At 42.4% G+C, this 15,608-nt stretch overlaps 1 protein-coding gene across 3 annotated transcripts in view; it reads left to right on the forward strand.

Moving 5' to 3' along the window:
• The window catches only part of HYDIN (HYDIN axonemal central pair apparatus protein), a 480,054-nt gene that overhangs the window by 30,421 nt on the left and 434,025 nt on the right, over positions 1 to 15,608 (forward strand). For 2 of the 3 annotated variants that reach the window (XM_007993708.3, XM_073015550.1), the window contains exons 1-2: positions 11,702 to 11,789; positions 15,150 to 15,248. The gene's annotated coding sequence lies outside the window, so the exon portion shown is untranslated. Of the gene's footprint in view, positions 1 to 11,701; positions 11,790 to 15,149; positions 15,249 to 15,608 lie in introns of those variants that run through there. The other variant, XM_073015549.1, reaches the window with a different exon arrangement.

Genomic DNA, 15,608 nt, shown 5'->3' on the forward strand with positions numbered 1-15,608 from the left:
AACACTGATAAGCCATTTGTTCCAATAACATCCTTTATAGCAAAAGGATCCTTTTTTTGCAATCATGTGGTGCATTTATTTGCCAAGTTTCTTTAGTCTTTTTCATTCTGGAACAATTTCTTAATCTCTGACTTTCATGACCTTGGCACTTTTGATGACTACAGGTCAGTTACTTTGTAGACTGTCCTCAATTTGGATTTGTTTGATGCTTCCTTGTGATGAGATTCAGGCTGTGCAGTTTTGGAAAGAATATCATAGAACTGAAGGTGTGTTGTTCCTTTTGCATCTTATTATCCCACGAAACATTGTTTTGGTGTGTCCCACCTCTGATGAGGTTCACTTCGATCACTTGATTAAGGCAGTGCCTGTCAGCTTTCTTCACTGTGAAGTTTCTCTTCTCTTTGTAACTAACAAGTATTTTATGAGGAGATACTTTGAAAATATTTAAATATCCTATTTCTCGTCAAACATTCATTTTATTCATTTATTTATATCAGTTGGACTCATGGATTCTCATTTTATTCAGTGAGGTGTAGATCATTTGTTACTATCATTATTGATTTTGATGCTCACGTTTCTCAGGTTAGAAATGTCAGCCGTCCATCAATCTGGCTTCTGTGTCCACTTGGCACACCCCATCTTTCTTTGAGTGCATGAGTGCATCCTTGCTTTCTGGCTCAGCATGTTCAGGCATATCTGGTGTTCTCTTTACTCCAACTCTTGAAACAGACATTTCTCCAAGGACTCCTGATTCTTTTTAGTAATGAATAGTATTTAGAAACCAAGATCAGGTGTCATTACCATTAGGGCATTATTGCTGCCAGCCCCTTTTACACTCCTAGTGAATAGAGCTAGAGAAAAATATGTAAGTGTGTATGAGTGTATATGTGTGTGTGTAATGCAATGAGTGAACCTTGTGTGTATTCTGGTTCAAACGAACCAATTGTAGAAACACATTTTGAGAGAAGTGGGGGAAGTTTATATGAACTGAGAATTAGATGATATCAAGGACTTGTTAATTTTGTTATACATGACAAAATCATTGTAGTCATGTTAAACAAATAAGTCCTTATCTGAGAGAGACAGCTGACATATTTACAAGTGAACTCTACCTTCAAGAGGGGTAAGTGAGATACAGGTGGAATATAGAAAGGACTATCTAATTTATTATTCCATATATATATACACACACACACACATACATACACACGTTATATATACAGATACAAAATGTGAAATTCAACTTGAGCTTATTATACGTTATATATATATAATGTGAGATTAAACTTGTGCTTATTTTACAAGTATCTGAAGTCTCAGTGCTTTACATGCAATGTTTGAGCTTATTTAAACCAAAAGCTTCCTGTTGAAAGTAAACTTGAATCACAAGCCCCATTTTATAAGACGCAAAAAGACTTTGATCATGTCTGGAGTAGAAGACTTGTCTCCTGACCTTGAGTTTAGTGCATAATATACATCTTATCCCAAAGACAGAGTTGATAATTTGGACTGTCATAATGTATTCTTGGTTTTGGCTCAGGTTATGTGACATTAAAAGGTTACTTAGGACCAAATGCAAAACGTATCCTTCATAATCCTGTCTGTGAACTGTTGCTGGTGTGAGCCGAGGGGCTGAGATAGACATAAGGACATCTGTCCCTCACTGGGCAGGGGAGCTGGCCTCTAGCCTCTACAGCTGTTCCCTGCTGGAGCGGCCATAGTTCAGTAGTGCTTATTAACATTTTGAGCAGCTGTGGCAGCAAGCAATTTGGTAAAAAACAATCCATCAATTAATCTCTTTGTTATTGGACTCTTCAGACGCTTGTGCCATGGTTAATGCTGTAAAAGGGTTGAGAAGGGCGTGACTCTTGTCTGTTACAGACAGTGACCCCCCAGGAAGCTTCAAAGCCTGGAGAAGAGTGACAGTGTCAGGAGGTGGCAAGACAAATAGTGTGTGGGTTGTACACAACTCGCTCAGCCCTGGCTGGCTGTGGCTTTTTCTCCCACCCCAGGAAGCACATCAGAATGGCAGCGAGGAGACAGTCAATCTCAGCTCCTCTTTATAAAGAAAAGTAAATTATTGGAAAACTTTAATACTTGGAGCATTGCTAACAAACTCCTGATTCAGAGGTACTGTTCTAGTGGAATACTTTTAATAAAGAAAAGTAATGAAAAACAATCTCTACACACTTCCACAGAATTGTCCAGAGGCCCGACTCTTGCCAACGCTGAAAAATCCCTTGGAAATCTTCAGCTTTGCACTTAATTACCACCTCCTTTGGCTGTCTGTCTTTTACTGCTTTTCTCTCCTTCCCCTGTGATTCCCTTCTTGTTGCCAAACACACTTTCTCTTCCAGATACCATCTGCTTTCAGAATACATTTGCATTTTCTTTTTCCTACTCAAAGTGGCCCTACTCTAGGGCCTACGTTTTTCCCTTTCTGGACTGCTGCTACTGTGTTAGCGCCTGGGTTGGTGGGAAGCACAGCTGTGACTTGCAGAATTGAAATATAGTTGGGAACCCAACACAGACATTGTTTTCCGGTCTGGAAGTATGATTTATGTTCCTGGTGCCCCTACCCTCTTAAGAACCTCAGGGCTCAGGGATTGGTTTGTGGTATGTCTTTAAATATATTTTGTTTGTTACACAAATTCAAGGAATTCCTAAGCATAGAAAGGAGGAAGTGAAAGTAATTCTCTGCAACACCAGTCACTTTCCCTAAAGGTAAGTGACACGCACAGAGACCCTAGGGACTGTTCTCCAGTGTCATGTATGGCCTTCGGTCTTTTTGGTATGCATGTATCAAAATGTGTAATACAAATACATAGAAATGGGATCATGCCATATATACATCTGCAACTTGCTTATTATTACTTTTAATAAATATCCTGGGCATCTTTTCATGTCAGTATACGCACATTTTCTCATTACGTTTAACAACTGGTATTCCACAGTGTGCATATATATGGCTTATTTACTCAGTCCATTACTGATATATATTGTTTCCAGTTTCTCATTATTATTACCAATGTCTGGCACATTTCTCTTTACACATGTACAACTGTATCTGTAGGAGAGTTGGAATGGCTGCATCGAAGGGTATGGTATGTGGATTTTAAACATTGGTAGATACTGTCCTAAACTTTATATCTAATCACTAAAGTGTTTTCTCCCTGAAATTATCAGAGATTATTTGGGATAAATGATAATTGATGTGTAAAATGTAAAGTATTTTACCAAGTATTTTTGTTCAATTTATTTAACACTCACAGGTATTCTGTAAGGGAGTGTTACGAACTCAATGTCTGTGTCCCACTCGCACCCCAAATTAATAGGTTGAGATCCTTGGCCCCAATATAGTGGTATTAGGAGGAAGGTCCTTTGGAAGGTGATGAGGTTATGAGGGTGGAGTCTCATAAATGGGATTAAGCCCTTGTGAAAGAAACCTCAGAGAGTTCCTCACTCCAGTGAGAAGATGGACATCTATGAACCAGGAAGTGGGCCCCCACCAGACACCAAACCTGCTGTAGCTTGGGTCTTGGACTTCCCAACCTCCAAGACTATGAGAAACAGATGTTTGTTGTGTAAGCTGCCCAGTCCATGGTATTTTGTTATAGCTGTCCAAATGAGCAGTCATCGAGGGAGGCAATGTTATCTCCAATTTACAGGTGAAGAAATTGAAGCTCACTGAGATTCAGTGATTTTCCCAAAATAACATAGCATAGCCCAGAGCCCAGAAGTGGCAGAGCTGAGCTAAGCTCCAGGCCCTCTTCTCTCTCTCTCTCTTTTTTTTTTTTTTTTTTTTTTTTGTGAGACAAAGTCTCACTCCAGCCCAGGCTAGAGTGCGGTGGCACGATCTCTGTTTACTGCAGCCTCTACCTCCTGGGTTCAAGTAATTCTCGTGCCTTAGTCTCCTGAGTAGTTGGGATTACAGGCACACGCCACCACACCTGGCTAATTTGTGTGTGTGTGTGTGTGTATATATATACACACACACATACATATATATACATACATATATATATATATATATGTTTTTTTTTTTTTTGGTAGAGACAGGGTTTTGTCATGTTGGCCAGGCTGGTCTTGAACTCCTGACCTCAAGTGATCTGCCTGCCTTGGCCTCCCAAAGTGCTGGGATTACAGGCGTAACCACCGCGCCTGCCCTCCAGGCCCTCTTCTGTCTCCAAACCTGAGATTCCTTGTCCTGCACCTACTGCCTCCCCATGAACGTGCACTGAGCCTTCTGCTGTGATGGATCCATTGAACGCAGGCAGAGAGGAGGCTATGGAAGGAATATTGGCCAGCAAACTTCATCCTAGTGTAGCACAGCTATAGCCATACAGACATTTCTCTCTCTGCTGTCACTTCCTTAGTGATCTCATCTGGTCATAGCTTTAAATACCATTGATATATCAGTGACTCCCAAACTTCTGTTTCCAGCTTAGAACTCTCTCCTTAACATATTCTATGCTGAACTTTTGATCTTTCATCCTCAACCTGCTCTACCTACAGCCTTCACCATCTCAGTGGGTTACTTAGTTCTTCAGGCCTGAATCCTTGATTCCTTTCATACACCTCACTGACAGGGAATATACCCAAGCCCATACTGCCAGGTGTGAACTGAAATCCAGGCATGTCTTGCTGTAAAGCACACCTAGATTATACTGCCTTATTGTAACCCCTTATTCTAACTGAAAATAGAATTCTGACCCAACCCCTGAAATGTGTCCTCTAATTTGGGAGTCAATGGGCTGAGTGAATGTTTAGTGATGAGATCACGTTCTTAATAAATTTATTTCTACTGGTTTCTAGGACCACAAAAATCCAGAGTCTGAGTTAAACATACTGAAGACATAATTTACTTGCAGCTGAACTCAGTGGACACAGTCTCTTGAAAGCACACAAATCTTCCTAAGATCAGTTTTTTCCACACTGCATGCAAATGGGGTGGGGGAAGAATGGCAGAGGGAGAAAAATGGAGGGGAGGTAGTGAGTCTGGGAAAGGAGCTTCTTGCAATTTTTTATTTTTTTTTTATTTTTTGAGACAGAGTCTTGCTCTATCGCCCAGGATGGAGTGCAGTGGCCCAGTCTTGGCTCACTGCAACCTCCACCTCCCAGGTTCAAGTGATTCTCGTGCCTCAGCCTCCTGAGTGGCTGGGATTACAGGTGTGCACCACCAGGCTGGCTAATTTTGTATTTTTAGTAGAGATGGGGTTTTGCCTTGTCGGTCAGGCTGGTCTTGAACTCCTGACCTCAAGTATCTGCCCGCCTTGGTCTCCCAAAGTCCTGGTAATACAGGCGTGAACCATCGTGCCTGGCCTGCCTCTTGCTATTTATTCTTTCTCAAAATAATCACGGTCAGAAGGAATGTCTTTCCACAGAAGGCTGCTGAGTTAGGGGGTTTGGACAGGAGGTGGCAAAGCCATGGCTCCTTCCCAATGCACAAAGGAAAGAAAACTCTTAAGCAAACTGTGGTGAAACTGAAATTCTGGACCAGGAGGGGGATTTCACTTGTCATGACACACTTAGCATTTGAGCATATACTTTTCATATTTGTGTTTCTGTATATATGTTCATGTGTTGAACATTGTCAAACCCAGAAACCAAAAGTTGAACAGTCTAGGTGCCATTTTAATTAAAATTCAGTTATCAACTGAACGTCCTTGGTCCTAAGAAATTTAGATAAACAAAACTCAAACCTTCAATTGTACATTCTGGCTAAAATTTGCCTGGGACAGAGGGGTTTCCTGAGTTGTGAGACTCTCAAGGCTAACACTGGAAAAATCCTGGACAAACTGTGACAAGTTTGTCACCCTGAGCTTATCTGAATCCAGAGCCCTCACCACTATTTTTGCTCATTCCGAACAGCTTAATTTTTTTCTGTCCCCTTCTTTGTAGCTCCTGTATTGAGGCTTTCTTAAATTCTACCTCTGGGGGACCTGCATGAAAAGCTGAATTCCTTTATGGGTTTTTGCAAAAGATTCACTCTCACTCTGCATTTAATGAAGTAAGCAGCTTTCTAGGAGACTGAAGGGGGTCGCCGATTCCACTGAACACCCTTTAATCATCCATTCCACTTCTCACTGTTCCTCTTTTTCTTTCTCCTCCCTTCAATCTTTGTCGCAATCAGGAAATTTGTTCTCTATCTTATCTGGAGTATTCCTGCCCCCCAAGGTCCCTGGTAGCAGGGGTCCTCACATTTTATTTCATGAGGAGATTATACCAAGAAGTCTTCCCAACAAAGTTGGGTCTCACTAAGAGGAATTCTTAACCCAGTGACTAAGATAATGAAATCATGTTTATTACATAACATAATGAAGACTATTTTATATACACATGGATATAAATTTTTGATCTAGTTTGGGAATTATTAAGCTGGCTTCCTTTTTTCCCTTTCACAAAGATTCTGTAAGATGTAACTCCACCCCCAATTACACAATGCTGGTTATTTTGTTTTCTCCTGGAGTTTACCAGTGGGAGCTAAACTGAGGGTGCAGCTTAACTGTCTTTTTGCTTTGGGGCCAGTGAATTTTCCTCAGAGGTCCATGGTTTGATGCATTAACAAATCCCTCAGGATACTGGCTCTGCAAGGGGAATTGTGTGTGCATCCTAAAAACCAAGCAATGCATCTTTCCTTCCTAACAGAAGGCATTAAAGATTCAAGTCAGACTTGGATAAGAGGCCCTAATAATGAGAAAGTTGTCAAAACCATCCATCAGGAAGAAGCTAGAGGGAGTGGGGCCAGATGGATGAGATTCCAGGTGGTTTCTGGGGGAGGATCCTTTCTGATTCTCTTGGAGGTGACACATCTGTGAAGCAGGGGAACCTGGTTGGGGGGCAGGTCAGAAGTTTCACCTGGCTTTTGGTTCCTGTTATTCAGCATGTCTGCACTCTGGGAGAGGCTAGGAGTGTTATTTACAGAGAAGTTAACCAAGAGAAGAGGGAGGCATAGGGAAACGCACACATGGATGATAATGGTAGGCTAAGAAAGTTTAACATTTAAAACCTTCCCCAAGTCTCTGCCCGTGTCCCCACCAATTGAAAAAGTTGAGTTTCACTGATCAGAGAACAACAGTACTAATGATAATAGCTAACATTTGTTGAATGCTAACTGTGTGCCAACACTGTGTTTAGTCCACACATGAAAAGATGTTTAACTTTATTGGTCACCAGGGAAATGCGAATTGCAACCACAATATGATAGTGCTACAGATGCACTAGAATGGCTAAAATGAAAACATCAGAAAAATGCTAAGTGTTGGTAAGGATGTGGAGCAACTGAATTCTCACACACTGCTAGTTGGGATTTAAATGGGAACAACCACTTTGGAAAATTTGCTGGCAGTATCCGCTAAAGTTGATACCTCTGACCCAGAAATTGTAAATGAGTGCAATAATTTTTATAGCACCACTATTTGTAATAGGTCCCAAACTGGAAACAATCCCAATCTTCATCAACATTAGAATGGATAAATAAATCATAGTCTATTTGTAACATGAACTATTATATAGCAATGAGAATGAATGAACTCTAACTACACGTGACACTATGGACGAGTCTCATTTACTCCTGATAGTGCAGTTCCTATGATTACTCCCATTTTACCGACAAGGGAAGCTGCTTACTTCATTAAATGCATAGTGAGAGTGAATATTTTGCAGAAATCCATGAAGGAACTAAGCTTTGCATGCAGGTCCCCCAGAGGTAGAAATAAGAAAGCCTGAATACAGGAGCTACAAAAGAGGGCACAGAAAACATTAAGCTGTTTGGAATGAGCAAAAATGGTGGTGAGGGCTCTGGATTCCTCATTTGTAAACTAGGAAGTGCAGTAGCTATGATTCAAACCCTGGCTGCTGAGATCCAACCCTTCACCAGGATGCACCACTGCCCCCTGGGCCTCTACTCATACAAGCAGCCTGCATTTGGTATGTGTGTGGGGGTGGAAGTAGTGCAGGCTGACTTTGCGAAAGGCATCTATCAGCTAACTTTGACTACCATGTGCTAGGCTTTGTATATTAACATTACTTAGAGCATAAAGTTTAATCCTCGCAACAGCCCTTTGCAGTGGGTTCTATCATCATGCCCATTTCTACAAAAGGTAAAACAGATGCAGAGAGGTGAAGTCAGTCATCTGAGGTTGTGTGACCTTAGCTACCTCTGCATCTAGTATGTGATGGAGCCAGGATTCAAAGTGAGCCTTCCCCATCCCACTACCTGGCTCTTCTCAGCACCAAGAGGACAGCAAAGCCATGGGGCCACAGTGCCAACAGGAACCATTGTACCCGATCACAGGGCTTGAGCTCCTTGAGCTATGTCCCTTGACAACAACAATGGAAATTTGAGACTAAACCCTGGAGGTTTCATGAGGCCACCTGGCTTCTGAGCAAACTCTCTGCCACAGGTTGTCTTCACTGTTTTCAAGAGAAGAGGAAACCTGCATGTCCATGGCACTGTCTATGTCTTACTGGAAACAAAAAAGACTGTTAGTCGGTCCTCTCTACAGCTTCCCAGCTTCAAAATTGGAAGCTATGTTGAAGTGCTTCTGGAAAGGCTGCTTTCTAGCAGGCAGAACAGAGAGGACTTGTACTGGAGAGAAAAAGTTACCCAGCAGATGGTGGGCAAGTGTGTGGAATTCCCCAGTGAGCTCTGGAATGGGCATGGGCCTGTACCTTGGGGCTCTCGAATAAGAAGCCTGGGCCCTGCCAACCTCTGGCTTCTGCTGCTCAAGAAACAGATGTTAGGCATTCCTGCATTGCCAAGAGCAGAGGCCTTCGGGGAGTCAAGTTTGTTTGGCTTGAATGTGTTGGTGGAGAAATGAGAAGGTAGGAGTGAAGGCGTCTTTTAAGATTATCCCATGATTGTAGAACTTCATCCTCTCCAGCCTGAATTATGACAGTAGCCTCCTCCCTGGTCTCCCTAATTTCAGCCCTTCTTCTCCCTAACAGACCTTTCTCACAGCTCCCAGGTCGTGAATCCCTTGCCGGTTGCTCCAGCTGCCACTTACCCGAGCAAATGATGCTGTTGAATGTCGTTGTGTTTTGCAAATGTTGAATCGTCTGCCTACAGTACCTTTCCCACTCAACATGGCAAGGACCTACCTATTGAGGCCCAGTTCACAAGATCTTTCTTTGGTGTTGCCTTCTCTCACCACCCTCCTGGGTAGGGTTCATTGTTCGTGTCTTAGCACTTCCAAAATACTCTTTTTCTTTTTAACACAGAACATCCTGGTTCTAGCAGTGTAATTATTCGCCATCCTGTCTGTAGAATAGACTGTGAGCTCCTCATGGGCAGCGACGTGGCTCATTCACACATTTATCCTCATATCCCTAATACCTAACAGTACCCAGCTTGCCCAGGAGGTGAGTGTTTGCTGGGTGAAATCCAAAGGCCCAGAGATCACACACCCACCCACCCACTCACCCCCTCCCACTGCCATGTACGTGGGGTGCAGTGGCTCATGCCTGTAATCCCAACACTTTGGGAAGCCAAGGCAGGAAGATTGCTTGAGCCCCAGAGTTTGAGACCAGCCTGGGCAACATAGTGAGACCTCATCTACATACATATGCACAGACACACACAGAGAAACAGAGAGAGAGAGAGAGAGAAACAAACAAACTCAAAGGCACAGTTTTGAAGTATGAAGTCATAGTACCTTTGCAGCCCCAACTCAGCCATTGAAAAAAACATGTCCTTCTCAGGCTGGCTTTCCCCTCCACAGTCACATGACTATGTCACTCATACATGCCCCTTCTGGCCATTTCAACATCAGTACAGGAAACTGTAGCTTTTACGCAAAGGCAAGGAGTTGCTTTCTGCCATCTCAGCTTTCTCATCCAGGTAGGTGGTCGTTATCAGTGATGTGGTCTAATCTGTAATGGAGTAATTGCAGATGGGGAATAAGAGCTTATTTAATCTGTGTCCCCCAACTCCCATGATGGGTTACCAGATATCAAAAGGTATTATTATTATTTTTTTAGATGGAGTCTTGCTCTATACCCCAGGCTGGAGTGCAGTGGTGTGATCGCAGCTCACTGCAACCTCCACCTCCCGGGTTCAAGCAATTCTCTGCCTCAGTCTCCCGAATAGCTGGGATTACAGGCGCCTACCACCACGCCTGGCTAATTTTTTGTATTTTTAGTAGAGATGGGGTTTCACCATCTTGGCCAGGCTGGTCTTGAACTCTTGACCTCGTGATCCACCTGCTTTGGCCTCCCAAAGTGTTGGGAATACAGGCATGAGCCACCGCACCCGGCCACAAAAGTTTTAATAATGGCTGGGAATGGTGGCTCACACTTATAATCCCAGAAGTTTGGGAGGACAAGGCAGGAGGACCATTTGAGGCCAACCTGGGAAACACAGTGAGACCACATTGCCACAAAAAAAAAAAAAATGTTAAAATTAGTCAGACGTAGTGGCATACACCTTTAGTCCCAGCAACTCAGGAGGCCGAGGAAGGAGGATGACTTGAGCCTGGGAGATCAAGGCTGCGGTGAGCTGTGATGGTGCCACTGCACTCCAGTCTGGGCAACAGAGCAAGACTTTGTCCCCAAAAAGAAAAAAATATATCAACTAATCAAACAAACAAAACTTTAATAAGCAAGCCCCCCACCCACAGAATTCTCATAGGTTCTCCCCAAATCCCACTCTCCACAGTTTCTCCTGTTATTAACATTTTACATTACCATGATACATTTGTTTCAATTAATGAACAAATACCGATGCATTATTATTCATTAAAGTTTACAATGTATTCAAATTTCCTTAGTTTTTAACTTGATATCTGACTTTCTCTATTCAAGGATCCCCTCCAGGGTCCCACATTGCATTCAGTCATCCTGTCTCCTTCGGCTCCTCTCTCATCTGGCAGTTTCTCAGACTTTCCTTGCTGACCTTGACAGTTTTAAGGGGTACTGGGCAAGTGTATTATAGGGTGCCCCTCTATCGGAATGTTTCTGTTGTTTTCACGTAATTAAACTGGGGTTATGGGTTTGGGGGAGGAAGATCATAGAGGTAAAGTAGTATTTTCATCCCATCATATCAAAGGAGTAAGCAAATTGTTTAAAATGTGAGAGTATGATCATTTTTCCCTCTTCCTCAAACCTGTGTTCCCTCCTATAGTCCCTGTTTCTATTAATGGCCTCATCACACACACATTCATAAAGGCTAGAAATTGCATCTACTCTTTCTTCTGCATCCTCCATCCACCTAGTCATTTTCTAAGAAGCCATTGCCCCAGAGCTTCCATATTCTCCCCTTCTCTCATCCACACAGCCTCTGGTTAACCCTGTATTATTTTTTCTATAAATGATTACCATAGCCCCAACTGGTTTGCCAGGTTCTACTTCCCTACCTCTCCATTTTATTCCTCTTAATAGTTTCAGCTTACTAGTGGTTTAATACCAACTCCATCTTCAGAAATCTTAGAATGGTTTTCTGTCACATACAGAATAATGTTCAAACTTCTCAGTATGGAATTCAACCTCTTCAGGTGCTAGCTCCAAATTACTTCATGGTAAACATTAGTTTCCTTAATCTATAACTAATGGGTTATAGGCATTTAATTAACTCAAAAAGAAATTGGCATTTTCTTAAGTTGTTTTCTCCAGAAGAGTTAATGAAACTGTGTGTATATTTGTGTGTGTGCATATATGCACATGCATGTATGATGTGTAGACCTCACTGGAGATGCATATCTCTCTGCAGGTATCCATGGCCCAAAGGGTGGTGAACACACCCTGCCCACTTGCTGCATTGTTTGTATCAAGTTAGAAAAGCTGAGAAGATGGTAAGGAGAAAATATACTTGCCCAGAAGTGTGTGTGTGTGGATGTTCAACAAGATTTCTACTCATTTTTTCTCTTTTAGTGGCTTAAAACAAGAACACCTTTTATCTCGTGGTTGCTGTGGGTCAGGAATCCCCTGCACAGCACAGGTGGTTCCCCTGGCTGAGGGTCATTCACAAGATCCTTCATTGAGGTGTTGACTTCTCCATTCTTTTTTGCACTTCAATCACAAACACTTCTGAAAATTCACTGGCCAAACCTCAACTTCTTGAAACTTATATAATGCAGAGAGCCTCTGTCACACTCTGGGAATGGCATTTAAATGCAAATTGAATTCCTCCTTTCATGGGATAGCCAGTTGTCTATGTCACAGGATGTAAAAAGAATTCATCATGCTTGATTGTGTAATACGGCTGTCCTATATTATACTTTAATGAACAAAAATTGGCTTTCAAATTCCATCTGTCGTTATTCACGTAAGTCCACAATCTTCGTTATTAAAATTTAAAAGTGCATGAGGCATTTGTGAAATTCTTATAGGCAGCCTGCTGGAGAATGTGGGAACAGTCTAGACTGGGGACCCCTTTTGTTATACGCTGCCCAACAATAGATGAAGAGAAGGGCTGACCCAGATGGGGAAACCAGAGTGGAGAGAATAGGAGCCCTGGGTCCAAGAGCACTCATAGGCAAGAGCTTGGATCAGTTACTGGATTAATTCATCAGGAAGATGAATGCTGTCTTTGCATATTTATGAAGACTGAGCTGTTACCAGCTCAATGAAGCTGTGCTGTGGGAAAAGGCAGAGACTGTGCAGAAATAGTCACCACTGATTTGGAAACTCTTTCATTTCCTGAGCTAATAACCAAACTCTTTTCTGAGAGAGGAACAAAAACTGTTATTCTGGGATGGGAAAACATCCATGGATCATCTGATACAAGCAGCAGCTGTAACCAAACCACTGGTATTGTCACCCTCTTTGGGAGTCCCATTTATTCATGGTAGAGAAGGTTTCAGTTTTCCATGGCTCTTGATAACTCTGGCAGTTAGAGTTGCCAGTAGCGTAAGTTAAGACTGTTTATTAAGGGTTTTGTGGCAGGGTGCAGACATTGATAGACAAAGTTGGTCAGAAAGGGGAAGAACACACAGGAAAACATGGCATGTATTCCACTTTATGTGGATTTAGGTTTGTGTCCTCATCTTCACCTTGGCTCTCAAGAGATATGCATGAGCATGGGCGTGTGCGTCGTGCACACACACACACACACACGTACACACACACACACATACACACACGTCAGCCACTATGTTCTTCCACTAGACTTCCAATTTAGACTTTAGACTTCCACTATGTTCTTCCACTAGACTCCTTAATAGAACCACTAAGAATATTTTGAAATGCTTTTTTTTTTTTTTTTTTTTTTTTTGGTGTTTTATCCACGGCATGACTAACTTTCTTAGTGCAGGTAGGCAATATTTAAAAAACAGTCTGCAACATTGCTATTATTCTGTTTTAATTTTTGCTTCTCCTGTTTTTGTTCTATTCCTATATAGGGGAGTTATTTTTCTTTTTTTTTTTTTAATTGTAACATCATTTTAGATTTTGCCTTGTTCATTCCCCACCAAAAGTCAGTCCTTCAGTTTTCAAAGTCATCATCATCTCTGGAGGGTCAAGAGCTAGGACTAAATCAGATCAGGGTCATCACTGGCTGCCATTAACCCCTCTGATACATCCATCTGCTTTTCTAATGAGCCCAGAGGCCTGACGACTCACCAAAGCCTCAGGCTTGGTCTAATGGGAGGATAAGGGTAATGGGGTACTTTTAAGTGTGACTTTCTTGTTTCCTCCTAATATCCATCCCAGTTAATTTATGAAAGATCATTGACTCTGCCAATTTCTGGCCCCCACACGATTGTCACCACATCTGGATAATGAATCTGCAGACAGCCATGCATCCCTCAGTCAGCACAGGGCAAGATTGCCAGGTGGGAACTTTGTAGTTTACAAAATGCTTTCATGTCCATGACCTCCCTCGAACTTACAAACACTTTGGAATGGGAAAGGCAGGTATGACTAGACTTACTTTATAGACGTCAGAACTAATATTCAGAGGGGACAAGTGACGTGCCTGAAATGACTTGGATAGTAACTAGCAGAGTAGGACTTGAAGGTCTAGGACTCCTTCCATTACATCATGGCTTTTGGGGCAAGGCCTATCTCTTATTAATCTTTGTATTCTCAGTGCCTTTTACAGCATCTGGACCCAGAAATATTCAAATAACACTGACTGGATGAATAAATGAATGAATGAAAGATTCCTCTGATAACCCAGGATTTCCCCTTGAGGTGCCTACAGAAACCTTAAACTTTTCAAAATGTACTTTCATAAACCATAAAGCACCACAGAAAGGAAATTATGTATTGTGATTCTTCTTCCTTTTTCTCTAGGCCAAAGAGAGACCAGGGCCCACAGGGTGCCTGTTTGTGCAGGAGTGAGTGCATTCTCCCAGAAGTTAACACTCCCATTCTTGCTGTTGCTTTTGCCCATCAGTGCTGGGCTGGTCCCTTTAACTCAGTTGTGGAGAGTGGCTCAGTAAATGAATCTTTCTCTAGAGTGCTTTGCTCATCTTTTCATCTCAGTTCTTGATGACCCTCTCCCTAGTGACTTTTCTTAACTATTTATTTTTTCTGTTAATGAGGGAAGACCATGAGTCTTGGGACTCCCATTGGGTTTCACTTAAAAGACAGGCCTGGTGCTCAGCCTCATGTGAGACAGGGCTGTGTTTAATAAGTTATAAGCAGCTCCATTAATCAGGCTGTTAGAGGCCTCCTGTGGCCTCCAGGCTTTCCTGGGCGTGAAGTGTTATTTAAAGATAAGAAAATGTGGAGGAGGCTGGCCTTTGGACCTGTGGACTGCAAATTCCATTCTGAGTTCCCCTACTAAATAATGCTCGGATTTGATCAAGTCCTTCATCCTGTTTCTCCACCTTTAAACTGGAACTAACCTCACTTGCCCTGCATTACTTCCCAAAGTAAGGATGACCTACTTTATGATGACAACTATAAATGGGATGGAAATAAGGATGAATTTCTCAGGAAGTGTGGCCAAGGTGCTATTACAGAGACTATCCCCCTTCACATCTAGTTTAGCTGGATAATACAGAACTGAAGATTTTCCTCTCTGTGCCCACACGGGTATGTGACATAGCTGATATGGCCTTGAATGCCCAGTGTCCGGGGATATGTGCTTACATGAATGAAGGAACGAGTTCTCGCATCTTCCTCTCCATTTCTGTAATGGGGATACTGTAATTATCAGAGGAAAATTCTAATATGGGCTCAAACATTTCCTTCTTCTCGTCTAGGTCATCTTGTCTGGGCATTTTGCACATCCTTCCTCAGTTTTCCAGAAAAAGAAAAGAGAAGCAGATGTGTCTCAACCACTTCCCTCCAGACTCAAAGAGGTAGCCCATCATGAATTTCCTCTTTGTTTAGTGCTTGACTTTGTTTGTTTGTTTGTTTTTGCTTTCTAGACTTTTGTTCTCGTCTCTAAGATTAAATTTTATCTGAAATTGTCATCTTCACCATGGGTGAGCCCTGATGAGCTGCTTACAGACATGTCACACTCCCCCTGCAAATCTGGAAGCCCCACCCCTTCTTTCCTCTGCGCTGGTGAGCTCTAACTTGTTCACCATCATATCCTCAGTGCCTGCTATGGAGAAAGTGCTTGCTGAATAGCACTAAAGATGTCAAATAAATAAATGGAGGGGGCTGAGGGCTTTCAGTGGCCCTACAGTAGTTGGCACAATCTGTTCTCGAACAAA

Source organism: Chlorocebus sabaeus, chromosome 5 (genome assembly GCF_047675955.1).
Source record: "Chlorocebus sabaeus isolate Y175 chromosome 5, mChlSab1.0.hap1, whole genome shotgun sequence".
NCBI lineage: Eukaryota > Metazoa > Chordata > Mammalia > Primates > Cercopithecidae > Chlorocebus > Chlorocebus sabaeus.